This window comes from Vipera ursinii, assembly GCF_947247035.1.
Source record: "Vipera ursinii genome assembly, chromosome: 10".
Classification (NCBI taxonomy): domain Eukaryota; kingdom Metazoa; phylum Chordata; class Lepidosauria; order Squamata; family Viperidae; genus Vipera; species Vipera ursinii.
In genome coordinates this window covers 12,162,927-12,175,166 of record NC_139520.1, presented here as the reverse complement: position 1 = coordinate 12,175,166, position 12,240 = coordinate 12,162,927, and the positions used below count along the sequence as shown (strand labels likewise).

At 35.3% G+C, this 12,240-nt stretch overlaps 1 protein-coding gene across 1 annotated transcript in view; it reads left to right on the top strand.

Annotated features, from left to right (window-relative positions):
- The window catches only part of CDH11 (cadherin 11), a 116,277-nt gene that overhangs the window by 44,908 nt on the left and 59,129 nt on the right, over nt 1-12,240 (top strand). The window contains exon 2 of the mRNA XM_083370509.1: nt 4,303-4,422. The gene's annotated coding sequence lies outside the window, so the exon portion shown is untranslated. The remainder of the gene's footprint in view (nt 1-4,302; nt 4,423-12,240) is intronic.

The window sequence follows — 12,240 nt, the reverse complement described above, 5'->3', positions numbered from 1 at the left end:
GAAGCATTTATCTGCCATTTCAACAGTTCTCCAAGATTTTTTTTTTTTGACAAGTAAAAGATTTGAACAGAGCACCCAGGAGCAACTTCAATATCCTAGCATACAAGTCATCTGTTTCTGGAAATTTCACTCAAAGTAACTGGCTTTATTTTTGTATCACTTTCATACATCACCATGTTTTTCACAATTTGTCTGATGGATTCCATCTCTTTTGTTGAGCAAAAATAAAGGAGTTGAATAGATGTGCCTTTTCCTTCTAGCATTACCAAGGAGCTTTTTCTTTTCCATTTTTAAACTTTAATTGCTTACTGAGGTCATACTCAAGCTTCCGTATACTGCATTCATTATTTAATTATATACATTGGTTCTATATGTGTTTGAATAAAAGAGTCTTTTGACATTTTAACAACTGAAGATTATTACAATGTGGTGACATTACATTGGTGTTGTATACAGTAGGCATATAATGAATGTAATGTATGACTAATAAAGTAATAAATGCATTTTTAGGGTGTTGTAAGGCTGCTCTGTTATCAAATACATATATCTATATTTACGTCTATATGCTTGTCATCTTTTTGTCTACTGTATATTTTTCAATATTCTAGTGTGGGGGTCTTTTCAAAATTGTTCTTGCAAAGAATTACTGAGGTTTATGTTTGCTTTAAATTTTGCTTTAGTTATCTTTCACTGGGTTGTAGGTTTAAAATTATGGATTCTTCTAGAAATGTGCTAAATTGGGTAGCAGGTGAGAAATATCTGAAATAAACATGATTAATCATCTGATTTGAATATAAGGTAGGTTAGATGAGCTTCAATCAGTGAGCCATTGTGTTAAATATGTTCATTTGCTGGTCTGGGGAAGATTTACTCTGATCTAGTTTCTCACAAGCTGAAATCAGTCTATTGATTGAATATTGGGACAAACTACAGTGTTTGAGAGGGAGTTTATTTATTTATTTTATTTATTTTATTACATTTATATACCGCCCTTTCCCAAAGGACTCAGTTGCAATTCCAAAGTCCTGGATGACCCTGTGTTACATTTGTATGCAAAAGTATACAGTAGAAGAACTTTGCACCCCAGAAATAATGAGAAGCATTAATCAATAAATCAATAAATCATCTGAAAAGGATTGCTCAAAATGGGTCATTTATTAAGACAGATTCAAGCAACATTGCATATTAAATATAGGCCTGGAAAATAGATGTTTGTGGTTTTCTCTTTTCTTTTCTTTTCTTTTCTTTTCTTTTCTTTTCTTTTCTTTTCTTTTCTTTTCTTTTCTTTTCTTTTCTTTTCTTTTCTTTTCTTTTTTTCTTTTCTTTTCTTTCTTGTGGTTAGGACTGACATTGCCTGGACAAGCCCCTATAGTTTTCCTGGGAGGATTTCAGTAGGGCTGAGGGTGACTGGGTTCATTTGTAACAGGATTGTCAAACTACCAGCCCACGGGCCGGATGCGTCATCCAGAAGCCGTGCCTGCCCCATTGCCAGCAATGACAAAACTCTCCCAATGCATTGTGTGACGTCACATGATTTCGCAAGTTTGACATGTCTGATTTATAAAGAAGGACTAGAAACCACTGTTGATGGTTTCTAGCCTTGTGTCTTTAATTAGTAGACCAAACTGGTTCCATATAGTTTTACTAGTGATGTTTAACTTTGATATTAATCAATTTTCATTTTTGTTATGGTCTTACTACATCTGTCCATAATGAGGGAATGGTCCTTGATTACCATTCAAAAGCAATGGACAGCCTTCATCTCAGAAATCTATTCATTCTGTCTTTCTTCTATCTATCTATCTATCTATCTATCTATCTATCTATCTATCTATCTATCCATCCATCCATCTATATCTATCTATCTATCTATCTATCTATCTATCTATCTATCTATCTATCCATCCATCCATCTATATCTATCTATCTATCTATCTATCTATCTATCTATCTATCTATCTATCTATCTACATCTCCTAACTTAAAAGATATGGAAGTATTGCAAAGAAGGCAGGTAAACAGACACAAGTAAGGAAAAAAGTCAGAGGAAAGAGATTCTGGAAAATGGAAATGAACCCAAAAGAGATATAATCCTAAAAAATAAAAATCCAAGATATACAATCTATGATGACTTCCTTAAATCCATAAAGATTCGGAACATTCGTAGACACCATATATTTATGTTACCTAACTGGCTTTGGAGGGATGGCTATTTCTAAATCTAGGTGAGCAGTGGTGGCTCTCCCTATGAGAAAACAGAAAACTATATGAAAGCATATGTAGCCAGTGCATAAAGCAATGATAAATTACACACAGGGATGGGGGCTGAAAAATGGGAAAAATAGAAAGAAAAGCATGATCTCTTTTCTCCCCTGTTTTCTATTGATGCCATTCACGCTAGCAAATTTGCTATAGAACTGTGAATATTTATTTAGTCTTCTTCATAATAGGGGTGGTGTGTGTTTTTTTTAAAAAAACTAATGGGGAATTATTGGGGGACAACGAAAGACATTTGTAAATTAAATAGATAAGCTCGTTGGCACACAAGGGATGTTTTGTCCAATACAAGAATTCTATTGTCCATCGCTTTGGTTGTCAAGAGCCAGGGAGCAGAGGATTTATGAGGATGACACAATGATCCTTTCACAGTGCAGGCGAAGGAGCTGTGAGATTCTGTCCCTCTGCTTTTCAGCCTCTATAACCTTTTTTTTATCATGCAAGGACAATGTAGGATTTAACTGGTTCTTCGGTCTCAGGACTGTCCATTTAAACAGCCAGGGACTGTGAAGTAATTAATATGGGGACAATAGAGTTGCTTTAAAAAAAAAAGCTCCCTTTTTTGTACCTGAATTATCAGAGGTTTAAGAATCACTATGCTTGCCACTTTGGATAAACAATCTTCTTAAGACATGGCTTATTTGCAAGAATAAAAACCTATAATCCTGTTTTTCGAATTGGAAGGACTGTTTGTTGGCGGCAATGAATCAAATGTCCTGCTCTTTTCCCTTGGCTGTCTGTTGCAGTGGGACTTCCAATGCTGCAAACTTGAACCAGGACAAAATTGTGTGATTTAAAGAACTTAGCTGATTAAATAACATTTAAAAAACAACTACAAATAGAGATTGTGATGTGTTATTTGAGAATTACAATAAGTCTCGGCAGGAGTTAATTAGGGATTATTAATTAAAAAAAAGTCTGAACCCAGTATTGTGTGTTGCTTCATGACGTGATATCTTGAGATATGCCCACTAGATGGTATTTCTTTTTGTTCCCTCTTGACAAAATCCTTAAATTCCCCAGACGTTTCCCAGACAGCTCTTCTACACTTCTTGAATGTTTGTAGATTTAAGTGTCACAAAGCATTTTCAGCTATATTTAATAGAGTGCTTTAAGCTGAAGAGAAGGCATTTTCAGAGATTTATTTTTAGAAAAGGTCAGTATATACAGTAATGGTCCAAGGCAGGATTTGAAGCCACAATAAACCATGTCACAACAAAAAGAACAGTTGGAAATAAGTCCGACTTTCCTAATTCTGTAGTTTGTTCTTGGGGATGGGCAACAGTCTTCTACAGGCTGCATGTGACAATCAGTGTAATGACTTCTCTTCAGAAGTTGTAGGTGATCCAACACTGGAAGTTTTCAAGAAGCGACTGGACAACCATTTTTTTCTGAAATGGTATAGGGCTTCCTGCCTGAGCAGGAAGCTGAATTAGAAAAACCTCTAAGGTCCCTTCCAACTCTGTTATTCTGTTATTCAGTCTTCCATTTTTGCAGTCCTTAAAGTCTTTTACAGACCAGTGTTTCTGAATTTTGGCAACTTGAAAATGGGTGGACTTTAACTCTCAGAATTCCGAGAGTTGAAACCCACACATCTTCAAGTTGCCAAGGTTGAGAATCACTGCGAGACGAAACTGAATGCCATTCCACACCAAGTAATAATGCCTATTTTGTCTTAATTTGTAGTTCAGAAATGTTAAAGATGGGGATCCACCTAACAGACAAGCTACGTCTCAGCAATGAGATTCTATTAGTGCTGTAAAATTTTTGTTTTCATGATGATGCTCCTTTTATGAATGTACATTTTACTTTGAAGGGATACTGACCTGGTTTCTATTGCTTTAATTATGGGAACATTTTGCATCTGTTATTTGTTAAGTCTAATTTGGGCCCAAGATGCAGTTTCTTTTCTACAGCGCAGAGTGGGAAGGATGGATAATTAAAAGTTTATGTCTTCTTTTTGGCATCGCTGTTGTTACTCTGACTTACATCTTGACTTCTGTGTCCTCCCTTTTTCTTTTTCAGAAAGTCTTGGGTGATTAAATGCATATCTGTGCATAAACACAAGCTTTACTGGAACTGTTAATTTGCTCAAATGGATGGAATATGGTACTTTAACTGGCAACAAGCTTCCAAAGGTTGAAGGTAAGATGCTGTATTCCAAAAGCTTGCACTAGTCAATCTCTGTACAGCTGTAAAATACTAGAACATCCTGAACCTACTGCAGCTTTGTTCAAGCTATCTTCCAGATTGATTAGATTATAATTGTGACATTGCCAGAATGCCTGATGCATGAAATGTTGGTCCTTGTATCTGGGGAGCCAGGAGAGTGACAGAAAAGTCTGCTTCTTAACTGCCAAAGAGAAGAGAAGAAACACAACACTAAACAGTGCAAAGAGCAAGAAAGATGTTTAAGGGACAAGAGGCTAACGTGTATGATGAATGGTTGAGGGAACTGGGTATGTCTAACCTTAAGAGAAGGACTAGGGGTGACATGAGAGCAGTTTTCCAATAATTGAGGGGTTGTCACAGAGGGGAGTGGGGGGTCAACCAATTCTCCAAAGCACCTGAGGGCAGGACAAGAAGTAACAGATGGAAGATCATTAAAGTGAGATCAAACCTAGAACTAAGGAGAAATTTCCTGACAATGAGAACAATTAATCGATGATTGGCTTGCCTCCAAAAGTTGTGGGTGCTCCATTGCTGGAAGTTTTTAAAAAGAGACTGGATACCCACTTATCTGGAATGGTATAGATCTCCCGCTTGAACAAGGGTTGGTCTAGACCAGGGGTCTTCAAACTTGGCCCTTTTATGACTTGTGGACTTCAACTCCCTGAATTCCTCATCCAGCATCCCTGGCTGAGGAATTCTGGGAGTTGAAGTCCACAAGTCCTAAAAGGGACAAGTTTGAAGACCCCTGGTCTAGAAGATTCCCTTCCAACTCTGTTATTCTCTATTCTGTAAAAAGAGGGAATTTGACTAACATGATCCTAGGAGATGAAAACTTCAAAGTGGGGGTGATCCCCAGATTGTTCAGCTCTCTGTCTCTGAGTGCCTCTCTCTCTCTTTTTTGCTTTAGCTCTTTCCATTTTCCCCCCTTTGGTTCTTTTACTGGTTCTCCTTTATAATGGTATGTGGGAAAGAACTTGGAGACTGGGCCAAGGGATGTTGCCAAGGGAATGGTCAGATAAGAGACAGCATAGCCTGCAGATGGAGAGTGGATGGGGTAAGAAGCTCAGAGGAGACTTTCCCTAGTTCCTTGGGCTATAAAAAGATGAGGGAGAGGGGAAAAAAAGTACTTTCAAACTTTAAAGTTCTGTCGAAACATTGGCTTAGAATAAAGTAGAATTAGCTCAGATGGTGATGATTCCTGGTGAGTCTGACATCATTTTTTGAAGGTACAATTCTCTCCACATCTCTTTAGAGCCTGAGAAACAGGGGTGTGTAAGTGGAGGGTCTCTTCTGAGGCTCTTCTTAACTTCCTTTGAACCTCCCACCCACTATCCAACTGCTGGATCCTGCTTTCTCTTACCTGTCCATTTCCATGGCAGAGTCTCTTTTCCCTGTCTTCCAAAGTCTTTCCAACATAAGCATATTTGCATACAGGTAATCATGCTTGACACAAACCTTCTTAGATACTTTGAACATTATATCCTCATTTGAACTTAGATAGATGCCTGTAGTTAAGATTCAGGCAACTCTGACATTATCATGCAGTATTTAGCAGACTCATTTATTTTTATTTTTTATTTTAATTCCATTTATATCCCGCCCTTCTCCGAAGACTCAGGGCGGCTTACAAGCTTAGCAGTTGCCTTCATTCTATGTATATGCCTGCTTATTAGGGCTTTCACACACACCCCCAAGCGGCATTATTACAAAGTCAGCTTATTGCCCCCAACAATCTGGGTCCTCATTTTACCTACCTCGGAAGGATGGAAGGCTGAGTCAACCTTGAGCCTGGTGGGACTCGAACCTGCACTAATTGCAGGCAGCTGGTGTTACTTAAGGAGGCATTAGCCCACTGCTCCACCAAGACTCTTAATTTATATTGTTTCATAGTCGGTGATGTTCTGCTTGATAGCGGCTTCAATTCTGCTCAAAATGTCCTTGACTGTTCATAATCTCATTTCTGGCAGCTAAATGACAGGCTTTGTGAAATTTCTTAAAGAAGGATAAAAAAAACCTTGCCAGAAAGGCAAGTCAGTGTACCTTTCAATCAAGAGCTAATGCAAACTAGAGCAATTAGAATCAAAGATCAATAAACCCCATTTGGTAGTCAAACAGATAAGACATTTGTTTTAATGTGTGTTGAGTATCTACAAACTTAAATAATCTCATATTAAGGACATCTGCAAAATCACAAATGACTCAGTAGAACCCATTATTATGCCATGGCATATGCTAATGGCATAATAATTATTGCTTCTAGCTACTAAAGTCCATAAACATTAAAAAAACATTAACTTCACCATTTTTTAAAAAGTATTTTTTAAATTATATCAGATCTTTGATATATTTATTTATTGCACCTTTTTGTTGTTCTGTACTGCTTAGAAGTACGAAGTGTTGTGTGTGGTTTAACGATGTTTCAAGTAAGTACTTTCAAAGAAGTCCATAAATTAAGGAAACACCAGATAGAACATCTGTAAAACAACCATGATGGATTTCCCATGTCTACACAGAAATGTTTCACTAATTCTTTCAGAAGTTAAGCAAGATGAATAAATAAGTGAAAATATGCAGAATTGACATGGACCAGACTTCCCTTAATCCATATTATATCTTAAGAACCACTTAAAATATGCTATGGTAAGCAGGGGCTAAGAGATGGTGAGAGGTCTCTATATTTTTATTCATATTTTCCCAAATCTTTTAGCATCGCAGAATCCCGAAGCAATAGAAAAATACAGTAAAGTGGATATAGTAGATTAATTTTTTAAAAAAAAAATCATAACCACAGTAATAGTCTCCTAGTAAAATAATAGCCTGTCATAAACAAATTCAAAAGCGGCAATTGCAGTGCCAAATAATTTAGAAAAATAGGTCTGTGTATGGATATTTTCACCTTTACAAGAAATACAACAGTAAATAAACATCCATATGAATCAGCACGGAGAATGTATGCTTCAAATTCTCAAGCAGCTTGAAAAACAAAGTCTCTTTTCCAAAGGCAGAAAACTCTGGAGAAATAGCAAGTCAAATTAAACATTTTCAAGCTTGATCTCTCAATCATCTTTGATTTTGTTCTATAGTCTACTTGCCATCAAGTATTTTTTTTTCTTCTGCCTAGCTGAAGCAGAGAAAAGGCTAGCAGCTACTTAACGATCAGCCCCTGGTGTGCACCTTAACAAGGGCTTTTATTTCTATGGAAACTCTATAAAAGGGTTCCAGAGATACAATAAGGAAGTAGAGGGAAATAGAAATAATTTGCCAGGCTTTGTACCCCATCACTTCAAAACAGGAGATATAAATGCATTTTTTTTCTCTCTCTCTCTCCTCTCTCTCTCTCTCTGGCCTTGGTTTGAGAATCTATTTTAGTCAACAGCGGGAGATAATGGATGCATGATCGTAGCCTTGAAAAGTCAACATGGTATTTTGCAAATAGAAGAATATTATCTAATTTCTATGAGCTGCCTGGACATCCATTGTTATGGGGTGCATGGAGAAAATATCCAAAAGTCATAGTAAATACATGTCTTTATTAAACCCAAGCAAAATGCCACATCATAGTGAGTTTCCTGGAAGGCTCTATTTTTATTTTATTTTATTTTATCTTATTTTATTATTTTATTTTATTTTATTTTATTTTATTTTATTTTATTTTATTTTATTTATTTTATTTTATTTTATTATTTTATTTTATTTTATTTTATTTTATTATTTTATTTTATTTTATTTTATTTTATTATTTTATTTTATTTTATTTTATTTTATTTTATTATTTTATTTTATTTTATTTATTTTATTTTATTTTATTTTATTTTATTTTATTTTATTTTATTTTATTTTATTTTAAAAAAACATCCCTAGGGGAAGGAGAACACAAAGCAGAGCAGGAATGCTATGGAGGTTGAAATTGAAATCACTTCAGACTGTAGACTCATGAACTGGAGCCCAAAGTGGTTCAGTCATGATGACAGTTCCATTAGCTTCTTAGTGTTTCACAACTCCAACAGTCACTTTGCCAATGGATCTCTCTCTCATCTCTCTCTCATCTTCTATCTCTCATCTCTCATCTCTCTTCCTATCTTGTCTGTTTGTCTGTCTGTCTGTCTGTCTGTCTGTCTCTGTCTATCTCTATCTATCTATCTATCTATCTATCTATCTATCTATCTATCTATCTATCTATCTATCTATCTATCTATCATCTACTTATTGACCTATCTGATCATCTATCATCATCTACTGTATCTTCTCTCTCATCTATCTGATTCATGGGATGCAAAAAGTCTTCACTTGAAATACCTCATTGTTTGAGATAATAAGAATATTGAAACATCCTGTTTCTAGGATTTTAAAGCAGATATTCTATTTTCATTCTGAAAAATTGTAGAGCAAGGAAGAAAAAGCAATTTGTCAGCCCTTCTTCCAAACACTGAACAGGTTCAAGCAGGAGTTAGTCCCCAGAAGTATTCTATTGATTTTCTTGGGTATTTTAAACTTGAAAGCCAAGAGAAATTGTGGTGGATGTAATGCTGTTTCTTGCCTAAGTGATTCTGTATGTTCACATTGCCACATATTTCTATCATTCTCTCCACTCCCACAAAGGAAGGGCAGATAAGCTTTGCTTACATTGACTGGCATGTAAACCTAGTAAATATCTATATGGCATTTGCATTTTCCATTTCTAACTCCATCTTTTTGTGGTGGTGGTGGTGCTTCTGTTTGAAAAGATTTTCTCTCCTGCTGTGCCCACTCAGAAAAGAAATTTCCTGTTTCAATATCTAAATCATCAAAGCTCACTGAAAGATGAAATATTCACATGCACATATTATCATCCAGGCAAAAAGTACTGCATCAAATTCACCTAAATATGCACTCTGCATATGGATTTGGCTCAAGAAATAGTTTCTGATGTCTTCCTTAGTACTTAAGGGGAACAGGGGAGGCCAGAGAAACTCTAGACTTTTAAAGAGATGATTGCATGATGAAATAATCCTTTAAAATGCACACACATGCGCAACTTCGGCATAGTTGAATTTTTTTATGACAAAGCTACAGCTAGTTCTTTATTGTAAAAAGCCAGAAGTTAGCTTGGCAGGGAGAGGGGAACAAATGACAGCCAGCCGAGGGTAAATGGCTTGAAAATCTAACATGTGCATAACAGCTTTGCTTATTTCCCTCGATAAACTTTATTATGTCTCTATTAATTTACTAATTATTTACATTTTTTTCCAAGCTTGCATAAATGAATTTCTAATCAGAAATCCTAGCGATCACAAAATATGATAGCAATTCCAGCACTCTATTCTCCTCTGCATATAAATAAGGCTTAGGAGATGAAAAGAAGATAACATTTCTCAATCTTTTGTGTTCTTTCACTTCAGCAATCTAAAAAAAGCTAGTAAATGGAAGATATAACATAGAGATTATGTCATTTAGATAAGGAAATTGAACTGGCTTCCTGATGAAGTCAAGGACCCCATCAATTCAGTTGCTTTGGCATGGTATGAAAATGTGTTCTAGATTTTCTATAAGGTTATTTAAGTGTTGTTTGTTGAGGTCCAAATGTCATGGAAATGTCTCTCTTTTGTCCAGAATGTTGACTTTATCACTGATATTTCTACACAACAGTAAAGCCTTAGGATCACAGGATGATGTTCTCAGCTCAGTCGAGGTTGCCCAGAAATAGATGATGACGTTTTACCATGTTGCAACAATTGTATAATTTCTAAACTATCCCAAGACTAATCTTTCACATCTAGACCAAACTAAATATGGTATTAATTGCAAATTTATTTTTTTGACTTATTCATGCAATAACCAAGAACTACACCCAGTGAAATACAGTGTCTTATCTTACAATGTTTATGCTGAAGTTCATTAGAAAAGGACTGCCCTAGTATGAGTTATATTCTCAGAAAGGTCTGCTAAACTTAATGATAAATAAAATTATAAGATTCCAGGAGTGTTATTAACCATGGCTATGATTTTGTAAATAATAACACATCTTTGTTCTCTTCTCTTAGATTTAATTGTTCTGTATTGTATAGTATTATCTCTATGTGAATTATTTCTGATCAATATTTAGTACATTGGTGTGCTGATCTAGTGACAGTATGAAGTGCAGACTCTAGTAACTGAAAGATACATATGCATTTTGTTTTTTGTTGATAATTAAGATTGCATACATATGTATATATACATATGAATGTATATAGCATGTCTATATGTGTGTTATGTATGTGTACACTTTTGGGAAGAAGGCAACAAAATTTCATTTTTAATGTGTGTCAGTATGCCCACAGTAAAAAAAATGACAATAAAGGTTATCTAATCTATCTAATCAGGTATCTAAACTTTTATTTTATTTGGATTGTAAATATTTTTAAACATACTAAACATAGGTTTATCATTGGTATTAGTAGAGTGTTCTATAGCCAGGAAAGAACAATTATAGTAGTGTTGCAGTGGGCAGAATTTTTCATGGTCACTTTTGGAAATTCAAAATTTGGAAGTTCAATTCCAAGCAACAAATAGCTGAAGAAGCTAGCAGTAGTTTGAAATTAATCCAAGCTGCCATTTTCTGGAAATACTTATTATTTCACAGTCTTTTATGGTCTTGTGATTGTTATATTTATTGGTTTTCCTGTTGTTGTGAGCCATCAGAGTTCTTAAATGGGCAGCCATATAAATCTTTTAAGTAAATAAATAAATGTTCTAGAGAAAAGGTAGCAAGTTGCTCTGACATTAGCATCTGGCTACTTTTAAAGCTGTTTGCAAAGCCACATAGCTGTAATGCATCAGTGTTTCCCTAGAAAATATTCTGTTTAAAATCAGGACCTTATTCACAGAAATTATGGAAATCAGAGTTGAAAAGAAAGCAAATCATACTCCCTCTTCTGTTCAGCAATCCAAATTAAAACTGTTCAGCAGAGAGTAGTATATACTCTATGCTTAACATAGCCGGTGAAAGGGACCTTATCATCTCCTTAGTTGACTAAGCAATTCCATTTTCGGAACTGCTCTTATAATTTGGAAGATTTTCCTAACGTTTGGCTGACATTTTCCTCCTAGAATTATGATTTTATAGTCTCTGGGAAATAGAACTTTAGTCTTAGCCATCTGTTTATACTCCTTCAGGTACTTTGAGAGCCCTATCATATAGTCCTGCAGTTTTCCCTTCTCAAAACAAAACAAAACAAACATACTCTGTTCTTATAGTGCTTGATCATGCTTGGTGCATGGAAAAAAGTTGCAAATGTCAATGTTATCAAATTAGAATATTACTTGTGGTCTTGATTGTGTTCTATCTGAATCCTTCACCAAGTGTCACGAGTCCCCAGAACTGGAGACAGTAACCTAGTGCAGAGTCTGACCAGCCTAGAATAAATAGTCAATAGAATACAATAATTGGACAACTATTCTTTATAAAAAGGATATAATATCCATTGACAAAATGCATGCCATTCCAGATACCTTAGAAATGAGATTTCTCTTTAAAGAAAAAGTCAATAAATGACTATATATACCTTCTTAAACAGCCAGCATTCATTCCATTACTAATCTAGAACTTTGACTGAAAGGGGTCTTTTTAATGTTGAGACATTTACAGTCTCTATTTTTACAAAGGACAATGTTCTCACTTGCTTCCTGGCATCATAATGCTGCTCTGTCTTCTTGTAATAATGGTGTCGAGTATTCTTTGGTTCTGTGGGTGAAAGGATGTTTCAAAACCCCTCACAGAATAGTATTTATTATTTATATTGCAGCTCCATCCTAATCTTTCAGTTATTCTGT